The 12,274-nt window shown below is 30.0% G+C and overlaps 1 long non-coding RNA gene across 1 annotated transcript; it reads right to left on the reverse strand.

Annotated features, from left to right (window-relative positions):
* Positions 1 to 2,438: 2,438 nt before the first annotated feature.
* LOC129299200 (uncharacterized) lies at positions 2,439 to 5,311 on the reverse strand. The gene is made up of 3 exons (XR_008590513.1): positions 5,232 to 5,311; positions 5,087 to 5,142; positions 2,439 to 2,675 (listed from the first exon to the last, which is right to left on the reverse strand). It is a non-coding gene; the product is annotated as an uncharacterized LOC129299200 (long non-coding RNA).
* Positions 5,312 to 12,274: the final 6,963 nt, after the last annotated feature.

Genomic DNA, 12,274 nt, shown 5'->3' on the forward strand with positions numbered 1-12,274 from the left:
AACTAATATGTTGGCACAGTTTTACTTGTTCAGTAGCCATGTTTTTAAAACGTAGCAAAGCTTCTTCCAACAATTGTAGGAAAGCGTGGCTATATCAATCGTGCGAAGAATATAGCCATGGTAAAACAAAATATGGCTTAAAACATTCTATAAAAACCGTGCCTCTTGTTTAGTTATTAGATTGTCAGAGTTCTGTAGGCTCAAAGCCACATGGTGTAAAAAATGTGGCTATTGGGTTATATTTAAAAAAATTTGATAAATTTTTTTAGTAATTTAAATATTTAAAAAGCTTTTCAATAATTTAAAAGCTAAATATTACTATATTAAAGCCACGTTTAAAAAAAACATACTACTGGCTTATTTTAATAAAAAATTTTGGAAATTTAAATATTTCATAAAGTTTTTGAGTTATTTAAATATTACAAATTTCAAAAATTTAAATAGAGTGATGACACTCGGCTTTGAAGCTCGTCAAGATCACCCCATTCACAACCTTTTCACACAATTTTTTAAAAATAAAACACAAATCAATAAGCACAATTGATACTTCTTTTTGAAGAGTATTTTTAATTGCTAATGGAAGCAATTACTGCATCAAAACATAAGAATCATGACTTTGTAGCCCCCAATCTTCTATTGTCTCAAATTAATGCATCTAGAAATGTTACTTGAATATCCATTTGGTATATTGATATTTTTTAATGTTTTAAGAAAAACATCTTTATTAGACTTGCTCAATGTAAACTTGATTGGATGAAATTTACCATTATCATCTAGCTGCAATTTTGGTTGAATGCCCATTTCTTTCAAATCTTTTCATGATTGTAAATGATCTTTTGATTTATCAGATTCATTCAATGATATAAAAAGGACATTATCACAAACATTCTTTTCAATATGCATCACATCTAGACAATAGCGAAGCATGTTATTTGATCAATAAGGTAAATTAAAAAATATACTTCTCTTACGCCACTGTTGAGAATCCTTACCACTTGAATTTTGAGCCCCTTTTTAAGATCTTTCACCATTGCCCATGCTAAAAATCATATTAGCAATTCAACTTGGCTCAAAATTCCTCACCATGACCGAACCTCAAGTGGCATTTTCAACTTTGATTTTCCATAAAATCAAGCATGAGCTAACCTAAATCTGTGTGTACCATCTAAAAAGTGTCGATGACTTATAAACACCATTTTTGAATATTAGATAGTCAAAATGACGAGCAATCAAAATTACAAGTCAGACATGCTAATCTTGTATGAACATTCCATCCAAACAATGTCCCAAAGCCAGGAAAATCACTAATTGTCACAAGTAGTGCTACACACATTCTAACATTTTATTGGAATAAGAATCATATGTTTCCACTCTAACATTCCACAAATCTAAAAGTTCTTGAATTAAGGGCTGCAAATACACATTAATGTCATTTTGTAGAGCTTTTTGTTTGGGAGTTATCATTGAAAGTATGAATGAATCCTGTTTCATACACATCCATGTGGGGAGATTATAAAGCATAAGAGCCACTAGCCAAATACTATAAGTACTACTCAAAGTTTTAAAAGGATTGAAACCATCAGTAGCTAATGCCAATTGCACGTTTTAGGTTCTAAAGCAAAATTTGGATAAGTCATATCAAAAATTTTCCATGCTTTAGAATCCCTTAGATGTCTCATCAAACCATCAACATTATTTTCATTAGCACGCCACCTCATATGCTTTGTAGTTTTAGATGACACAAACAGTCATTGCAATCGTGGCTTTAATGGAAGTATCTCAAAATTTTTGTAGGTTTTTTCACTTGTTTTTTACTTTTTGGATATCAATTTTCATCTTGATGTATTATGTGTTTTGCAAGTTTTCCCCAATATAACATACAATCATTTGGGCAAACATCAATTTTTTTATATTCCAATCCTAACTTGATAATAGTCCTTTTTTCTTCATAAAATGAAGAAAAAATTTTAGCAAATGGAAAGGCATATGCTAATAATTCTAGAATCATAGATAAAGCTTTGTTTTACACCACACAAGCATTTAATATGGTACAATCTAATTAAAAATAATAATTTTGAATTTTTCTCACACCCATCATATAATTGATCTTGTCCATCTTGCACCAATTTAAAAAATTCTTTGATCTCTTCATTCATCCTTTGATTTTAATTTTGTGATGAATCCTCAACTTGATTTGAAGTTTCATTTTCTTCTTGTGTAACATCCCAATTTAAATTTTAATAGTTAATTTGGATTAATAGAAATTTTGAAAAATATTTAGAGGTAAGCAAATTAGTAGAAAATAATTATTAAATCTAACTTAGGATATAATTCTAAATTAAATTTTTTTAAAAAAATTATTAATTAATTAATTAAAAAATATTATTAAATTATTATTATTATTATTATTAAAAAAAAGAGAAAGAAGAAAAGGTAAGGAAAAAAAAGAAGAAGAAGAAGAAGAAGAAGAGAAGCACTTTCGGCGTCCCCCGCGTGCTGCAATCATTACGTATATATAATAATAATAAAAAAAAGGGAGAGAGAGGAAAGAAGAAATAAAAAAAAATGAGACCCACTGAATTTTTATAAAAACTCACCTGTTTCCTTCGTTTCTTCATTCATTCCTTCGTGCGTGAGCTGAGGCAGAGTGAGCGTGAGTCGCCGGTGCGGAAGATCTGAGTTTTCAAGGTAAGAGTCTTTAATAGGATATTTAGGGTGTGATTTTAAGCTTTTCAAGATTAAGTAAGTATTCTGAAAATTTTTCTTAATCATCCTTCTTCTTTGGTTTCTGAGTTTGTAGTAGTAGAAAATTTAAGATCTGGAAGAGGGATGAATTTATGTTGAATAAATATAGTTTTTGATGTTATTAGTAGTATAATAAATGTTCTAGAGTATAATTTATTGATAATCTTTAAATTTGTGGCTTATAGGATCAAATTCTAAACTAGATCTGAAAATATATATTGATTTATTGAGGTTTAGGTTATTATTTAGGATGAGAAATGAATTATTATGGCTATAGGATTATGATTCTAAGCTAGAGATTTAATTTTTAATTTTTGGATATTTTAGGTGTGAATTTATAAAATAAAAAGAAAATTTTGATAATAGAAATTAGTTTAGATGTTGATTTTTTAGATTATTAATATTTATTGATAATTAAAAGAGAATTTAAAAATTTTACTTAATAGTATTAACTCTAGATTTGTATTAAGATTAAGATGAGAAATTATATTACATTTTTAATTCTATTATTAGAATTATTTTATTAGTTTCAAAAATTAAAACTAATATTTATAAATAATATGTTATTTGTAGATTGTATTATTGGTAAAGATTGTGGTGGGAGAGAAATTGTAAGGAATAATTTATTGAAAAAGCCACAAGGTAACCATGCTTTTAATTTGTGATTAGTGTTATTTCATGTTAATTGGGTGATTATTGAGAAAATTATGAATTTTGTAATATTGTATAATTGTGCAATATTATTATGAATTTGTTTGATTATTGTGGGAGGTGTTGGGAGACTTGCTTTTATTATTGTATTTATGTGCCATGTGGTACGCCCCTATTGGAGCTCAATAGGTGGCTTGTAAGGGCTTGGGCTAATCTATATTTGGTTGAGTAATTTAGCACCGAGTGAGGGCTACGGCTCGAGGTTAATGGAGGGATATAAGGATGGTTATTTGTGTGTATTATAATATTTCTTATATTTTGTTGGAATTATATTATTTTTAATTTTCACTTAGTAAGCACACACTTAACTGTTTGTATATACTATCATAAATTGGCTATGGTTACTGAGACTTTTGAGTCTCATTATGTGGTTAACAATTTTCAGGAAAAGAGCCACGAGTGACACGTGGAGGAGTCCCAGAGGCTTAGTGGCATAGATCCACTGTCTCTTTTAGGTATTTGATTTATGATTTATAATGTTTTATATTGCCAATATTAGGGCTTTTTATTTATTGTCAATTATATAAATATATAAATGTAATCATGTCTTTCAAACTATTTCTATTTTTGGTACAATTTGGATGACTGTAATTTTAATATTTGGTTTACTTTGGATTGATTAAAATGGCATGATTATAAGGCCAAATAACTGGCTTGTGTTGAAAATTGACTAAATTACTTATTTTACTTGTTGGGAGTATAAGGATGGACAAATGTGATTTAGCCTAATGGCATGTGGGAGGTAAAAATTTATCTGAAATGTTATATTGTGTGAGTTGAAGCTAATTATAAAATATTTTATATTAAAATTATTGATATAAAAATGTGTGGGTGGCTGTAACCCAACTATGGTTGAGTTAAATTATTAAAAAAAAAATTGGTGTGTTACATCTTGCACACCAAAAGTATCACAAATTAATTTATGAATATAATCACTAGTCTCATTGCCTTGTTCTCTATTTCCTACGTTAACTGGGCCATGGGAAGAAGCTACTTTGAATTTGCGTTTTTTACCAAGAAAAACCCAACATGTATATCTAGAGGGAATCATTTAGCAATTAAATGGTTCTGCACCTCTTCCCGAACATTCCATTTTCTAAAATTACACTTAGGGTAAGGACAAATTATTTTACCCTCAATGCCACTGTTTGCAAAAACAAAATTTAACAATCTTTCCAAACCATTCATATATTCTCTTGTGTTGTGAAGTTTAGATATCCAAAGTTTATCCGTTTTTTATATAAAATAAAAAAATATCTATAATTTATTATATTTAAGCATAAAATTTCAACATATTTTTTATTATTTGAATAAATATAAACAATGAAAATAAAAATCCTAACATGCACAACATAAATTTAATCACAACAAATAAATTTAATTTTAACATTAATGTAACATTTAAATTATCCTATATAAAAAATAAAAATTTATAATAAAAAATTTAAACCTAATAAAATACAACAACATAAATTCATGTCATATTTCATCCTAAAAAATTAAATATCTAATTTTATCTTATCCTATTCATAGATATTCAATGTACATTAAAAACAAACTAATAATTATCATACATAAAATTTTATATAATTAAAAAACGAAATATAACATAAAATAAAAAATGAATTACCTCAAATGTGTAGTGAAATGTCAAATTTATAATGACTTTGAGAATTTTTTTAACTCCTGAAAATATATAATAAAATGTATAAAATATAAAAACACATATAAAATAAATGGAAAAAAAGAGAGGAAAAGACATGAAGCATGCATACCTCGAGATGCTGAATATACTGCATGAAGTTGAAAATAGCATGGGTGGGTATAAATAAGAAGAAACCGAGCTCGTTGAGCTATGGTTTTGTAAAAACCATGGCTTGGTTTCTAATTTTTTGTCAGACAAGCCACGGTTTCTCAGATGAGAAACCATGGCTCGTTGAACCACGGTTTTCACAGAAAACGTGGCTCAATAATCCATGATTTTTCAAAAACCATGGATTTAGTTCTTCTTCTTGTTTTTTTTTTGAAAAAAAATTAATAATGGCAGTTTTTTTTGTAAAAACGCAGGATTATCCAACGGTTTAAGAAAAAACGTAGCAATTATTTGTGGCTATAGCAACATTTTTTTTAGTGTGTTTAGTTGCTTTAAAAAGCTTATTTAGGAACAAAATTAATTGATTATACATTTGTTATGCATAGTTTGAACTATACAAGTTGACCTTCCAAAGATTATTTACTAGTGAAAATACTTGTATGTTATAATTGTTTATTAGTGACTTTTACTGTTTCTCCCACAAAATATATGACAAGTGGATAATGTCTTCATATCCAAAAGAGATGTATATGGAAGATGTTTCAAAATATTACATGAAACCAATGGTTCATATATATAGTCTAGTTGTAAGAAAATATCAGCTTGCACAGGCATCGACAACAAATAATATTTAAGAAATTGACACACAAGTTAAGATACAATGACTCAAGAAAATTCAAAAACAATGAGTGATATCATCATCAGGGGAATATAAAACTTATGCTATATTATTTTTTCCTTAAGCAAAGTTTTATCCCAGTGGGCTTTTCTGGTAAGGTTTTTAATGATGCAACTTCAATAAATATGACAATATTATGTACTTATTTTCCTTCACTAAGTTTTTGTTCCATTAAGTTTTTCCGAGTAAGGTTTTAATAAGGCTAATATCTAGACATCCTAGAAGGAGTGTTATGAAAATTAATATATGATGTGGATGTTCATTATCTTATATTCTCCAATATCATTCAGTTATTATAATATTTGTAGTTATTATTATTTTGTATATTTTATTTTCTTTAATTAATATATTTGTGCCTATAAATAGAAGGCACCTTAGTTGTATTTTATACATCAAAATAAGAAAAGTCTCAATTCTCTCATTATCTTATTTTTTTATTGTCTCAGTATAATTTTCTCTCTTCTCTCCTCCTTTGAATATCTATTTTCATAACACTATCAATGTTTTCAATCAAGAGTCTAAGACTTTTATATTTTTGTAATTGTGTAAATTAATATTTTTTTAACTCGATGTTTTTTGATATTGAATTAAATTTTTGGTATCTAACTTCGTTCATTCTGGAAATTATCTTCATGATTGATCACGCATCATATGCGATCAATTGGTACACAATAAATAAAGTAGGAAATTCGTTTCAACCGTTAGAACTTTACAAGTGTAGGTTTAACATTTTTAAAAATATTATAACACTAGATTATAAATAATTAAACACGAATAATAGAATTGCCATAACTTAGCTGTTAAATCATGAAAATGAAATAGGCACATGCTTATATATGTAATGTAGATGATTAATATTAAAAAAAAAGAAGTAATCCAATAATCAAACCAAAAGTAGAGAAATCAAAATCAAACGAGCTAAACCAAACAATTAAGGAAATATATTTATTAGCACTTAGCATTCCACGATATAATTAAGCATCAAACATATTAATTTAATAGAAACAAAAGCAACCACAATCAAACCAAGACAAGAGAAATCATTTATTAGCCTCAAACAAACATTAGGCATAACACTTAAATAGCACGATCCTAATTATTAAAAGTCTTTAAAAAAAGTACGGACGGTGTTGGTAGTACTGAAGATGAAGACAGCGAGTCCCATTATAGTCGAACTTGTTCTCCAAAGATCACGAAAATAAGTTAACCTGAAGTGAGTCCACCCACTGTCGTAATGTCTTCTGACTTGTTCAATGATGTTGTTGTAAGTGCTTGACTTTGCCAAGAATCCTTTTGTTAGCTTCTTGATTAAAGTGACCACTTCCTCATTAGTATCCAGTCCATGGAAGCAAGCACAGCCACATCTTCTGGAGTGTCAATGAGATCTCTAAGCAAACGAATATAGGCGCTGAAGTGATGCTGATTCCGATTACAATGATACTTTTCGAAAGAAATGATGTTTTGGATAATATATTACTTCAGTTGGGTCGTCCATGATTAGTCTTGGGAATCCCAAACATGGTCGACCACAGAGGACATTCCGAGAGATGAATCTGATGTCAATCAAGCTTGTGCCATGAACTGGTTTAAAGTTAATTACCCATGCCTCCTTCAATTTCGCTGCTCTCTTTAAACCACGGATTTGGGTTGAACGGGATTCAGTCTCTTCACCCCTGGTGTTGTTTGAACCATATTCATATGGAGTATCATCAAAATAATATGGAAGGCAAAGACATCTAATAAGATCTGTGAAATGTAAGAAGGAATGTCTTTTTAGATGCTGGGTTACTTTGGCTGAACATATTGGCAAATAGCTAAAGTAGTCGAGGCAGAGGTCCAGAAATAATCTTGGATACTTTTGATCTTTGGGTTTGGGTGTATCAACTTGACTGATGAATATTTCATATAGCTTCTCTAAGACGAAAAATGGAAGCTGATTTTCAACAAGTAACAAGTCTTCATGTGGATGATCTGGGAAAATGAAGGTGTATTTAATGGATAATCATCTCTGGGACTTGGTGATGAGTTCCTCAGAAAGTGCTCCAAAATAAAGATAGCATCCTCCATGATGATTTCAGAAAAAACTTGCTCTGTCAATGGATAACTTAAATCTGGATACTGAGAAACAATTGTCACAGAATTACTCTCAATGAAAGCTTCAAAGTTGCGGCGTAGTGCACCCGAGTTCTGCATACGACTGAAGAAGTATTTATTGTAATGAAGTTTATGTATCCTCATGTTTTCCCTACCAGCCAACTTATTAGGACTAATGGAAAAAAGAAGGATCATAGGCGTTTAAATTCGGACCCCGGAAAATCCCAGGAACATTGCCAAAATGCTCTATCAACTTCAAATCTCACTAAAAAAAAATTGACTATGTCGCCGCTGAAAGTCAAAAAGTCGCCGTTGAAAGTTTTCAGCGGCGACAAAAGGTCTCCACAATGTCGCCGCGAGAGCTTCTGTTGCTGATTCAATTTGTGGTGACAAAAAAAGTCGCCGCTGAAAGTTGAGAATTTGTGGCGACATTTGTCGCTGCCAAAAGTCTAAAAGTTGCCCCTCAAAGTTTTCAGTGGCGACAAAAAGACGCCACAGTGTCACCGCGAGAGCTCTTGTCGCTGATTCAATCTGTGGCGATAATAAAAGTCGCCATTGAAAGTTGAGAATCAACAGCAACAATTATCGCCGTAGAAACCACGCATCAACGACGACTATTTTTGTCGTCGCTGAATGTTAAGTATCAGTGGCGACAGTTGTTGCCGCTGAAGCTACCAAAAAGTTGTCGTTAAAAATTAATGTTGGTTCACTTACACACATGGCACCACATCACCGTTCACGTGGCGCCCCACCTCACGCCACGTGGTGCCATGTCACCCTCCACGTAAGGCCCCACCTCGCACCATGTGTTGCCATGTCATCCTCCACGTGTCATCCTCACCTCACGCCACATGGCACCATGTCACTCTCATGTGTCGCTCTCACCACACGCAACGTGACTCCATGTCACCCTCCACATAGGCCCCACCTCGCACCATGTGACGCCATGTCATCCTCCATGTGTCGCCCCTCACCTCACGCCATGTGGCCCTATGTCACTCTCCATGTGTCGCTCTCACCATACGCCACGTGTCATCATGTCATCAATTTATATTTTCATTTTAAAAGTTGTCTCCTCCAAAGTTTGAAACTGTGACCTCTTCCTTTTGTGTCTAACCATTTTGCCACTAAGCTGGAATGAACCTATAATCTATTATTGCATAATTAAATACACACACACACACACACACACAGATTATTAAACTATACAAACACACACATATATTAAATATTAAATATTATAAAATATCATTACTATCCTTAAATACTTCAATTTAATTCTTTCAATTTATAAAATTATAAATTATATTATTTATTTTGTTTAAAGTAAACTATAAATATAATTAATACAATATAATTTGTATTTTTTATTTTAATTTTTTTACTTCTTGAGGTTGTTATATTATTTATTTTAATATTCATATTTATAATTATAATATAAAAATATCTAAGAATAAATAATAAAAATAATAATGATTATACATTAGTAAAAAAATTATAAAAATGTAGACAATTAGTGGCAACACTAAAAAGTTACCGTTGAAAGTCGACTTTCAACGGCGACTTGTATGTCACCGCTGAAACTTACAACATAATTTTTTTAAAAGAAATTAAAAAATACTAATAATCAGCGGCGACATTAAAAAGTCACGGCTGAAAGTTAACTTTTAGCGATGACTTGTACGTCACTGTTGAAACTTGCAATATAATTTTTCTAAAAGAAATAAAAAAATGTTGACAATCAGTGGCGACACTAAAAAGTCGCCACTGAAAGTCAACTTTCAGCAACGACTTGTGTGTCGCCGCTGAAACTTACAACATAATTTTTTTTAAAAAAATAAAAGTGCTAACAATTAGCGGTGACACTAAAAAGTCACTGTGACAACTTTTTAGTGTCGCCGTTGAAACTTGCAACATAATTTTTTAAAAAATTATAAAAATGGTCAAATTTTTCACATTTATAACAAACTATTTATATTTTATATTTTTTAAAATTATCTTTTCTAAAGGTTTTATAATATTAATTATTTGTCCACATGTTAAAACTGTAAAATTTATTGTTCTTCGTTATAACTAGTAAAAAAAAAACAGAAGAAAATATAGAAAATGAAATAGATAACACCCCTTTTGAAATAAATCAACAAAGATACATGAACATAATATCACATATAACTTATAAAAAAATGATATTACTAAGTAAGTTTAGTAACAAACAGAGAATATTTAAGAAATATAATATTCAAAAATCCTGTGAAAAAATAGGGAAGTTAGGCAGTGGTGTTCCTATTAAGCCTAAGAAGAATAATATCAATAGAAAATAAAACTTGTAGAAATAGAAATATGAGATGGTTCGATAAGATATTAGGATTTAAGTCAAAAAAGAAGAATAAGATAAGTCTTAAGAGTCTTAGTCTATAGTAGGAATAGTAAACCTGAAAGAAAAGTAGGAGAAGTAGAAATAAAGCAATACATTATAAAAGAATTGAAAAACAAATAGAAATCTCAAAAATAGAAAATAGAATAAATTAAATAAGAGAAAAAATTGAAAGAGATATTCGTGTAGAATATCCAAATTCTTTTTGAAATAAAAAAAGACACAAGAAATCACGGGTGAAAAACAAATATTACAAAAGAAGAAAAAGAAAAAGCAAAAGAAAAACAAGAGTTGAATCTTGTCAAAAAATAATTTAAGCACAAAAAAGGTAATTAAATGAAACAAATCAAAAGAGCTAATTTAACCATAATTTTTCTAAACTTCTATAAAATCAGAAGACTTTTGATTTTGCAGGCATTGAGTTAAATGGCCCCTTCTCTATCTCTTAACATAAATCTCTCTCCACTTGTAATATTACAAGATATGTATGTGTATCTATGCATAAATACATACATACATACATACATACATACATACAACTTGGTTAAATATATTGAAATTTAAATAAAAAGAGCATCATGAAATTGGTAAAACAAAAATATATTTTTTCTTATGAAAAATACTTTAATCTAATTTTGAAAACATAAAAAAATGCTGACAATCAGCGGCGACAGTAAAAAGTTGCCTATGAAAGTCAATTTTCAATGGCGACTTGTATGTCGCCGCTGAAACATGAAATATAATTTTCTTAAAGAAATTAAAAAATGTTGATAATCAGTGGCGATACTAAAAAGTCACCGTTGAAAGTCAACTTTCAGCGGCGACTTATATGTCGCCGATGAAACATGCAACATAATTTTTTTAAAAAAATTAAAAATGCTGACAATCAGCGACGACACTAAAAAGTTACCACTGAAAGTCGACTTTCAGTGGTGACTTGTATGTCGCCGTTGAAACTTGCAACATAATTTTTTTAAAAGAAATTAAAAAATGCTGACAATCAGCGGCGACACTAAAATGTCGCCACTGAAACTTGCAACATAATTTTTTTAAAAGAAATTAAAAAACACTGACAATCAGCGACAACAATAAAAAGTCACCGCTGAAAGTCGACTTTCAGCGGTGACTTGTATGTTGTCGCTGAAACTTGCAACATATTTTTTTTACAAGAAATTAAAAAATGCTAATAATCAATAGCGACACTAAAAAGTTGCCACTGAAAGTCGACTTTCAGCGGTGACTTGTATGTCGTTGCTGAAACTTACAACATAATTTTTTTTAAAAGAAATTAAAAAATGCTTATAATCAGTGATGACTTGTATGTTGCCATTGAAACTTGCAAAATAATTTTTTTAAGAGAAATTAAAAAATGCTGACAATCAACGGCGACACTAAAAAGTCGCCAATGAAACATGCAACATAATTTTTTTAAAATAAATTAAAAAATGCTGACAATCAGCGACAACAATAAAAAGTCGCCGCTGAAAGTCGATACAATTGCCACTGAAACTTGCAACATAATTTTTTTAAAAGAAATTAAAAAATACTGACAATCAGCGGCGACAATAAAAAGTCGCCGCTAAAACTTGCAACATAATTTTTTTAAAAGAAATTAAAAAATGCTGACAATCAATGGCGATACTAAAAAGTCACCACTGAAAGTCGACTTTTAGCAGTGACTTGTATGTTGCCGCTGAAACTTGCAACATAATTTTTTTAAAAGAAATTAAAAAATGCTGACAATCAGCAGTGACACAAAAAGTCACCGCTGAAACTTGCAACATAATTTTTTTTAAGAGAAATTTAAAAATGCTGACAATCAGCGACGACACTAAAAAGTCACCGCTGAAACTTACAA

Source organism: Prosopis cineraria, unplaced genomic scaffold (genome assembly GCF_029017545.1).
Source record: "Prosopis cineraria cultivar Desert tree isolate PC_DT_omini unplaced genomic scaffold, ASM2901754v1 PC1073, whole genome shotgun sequence".
NCBI lineage: Eukaryota > Viridiplantae > Streptophyta > Magnoliopsida > Fabales > Fabaceae > Prosopis > Prosopis cineraria.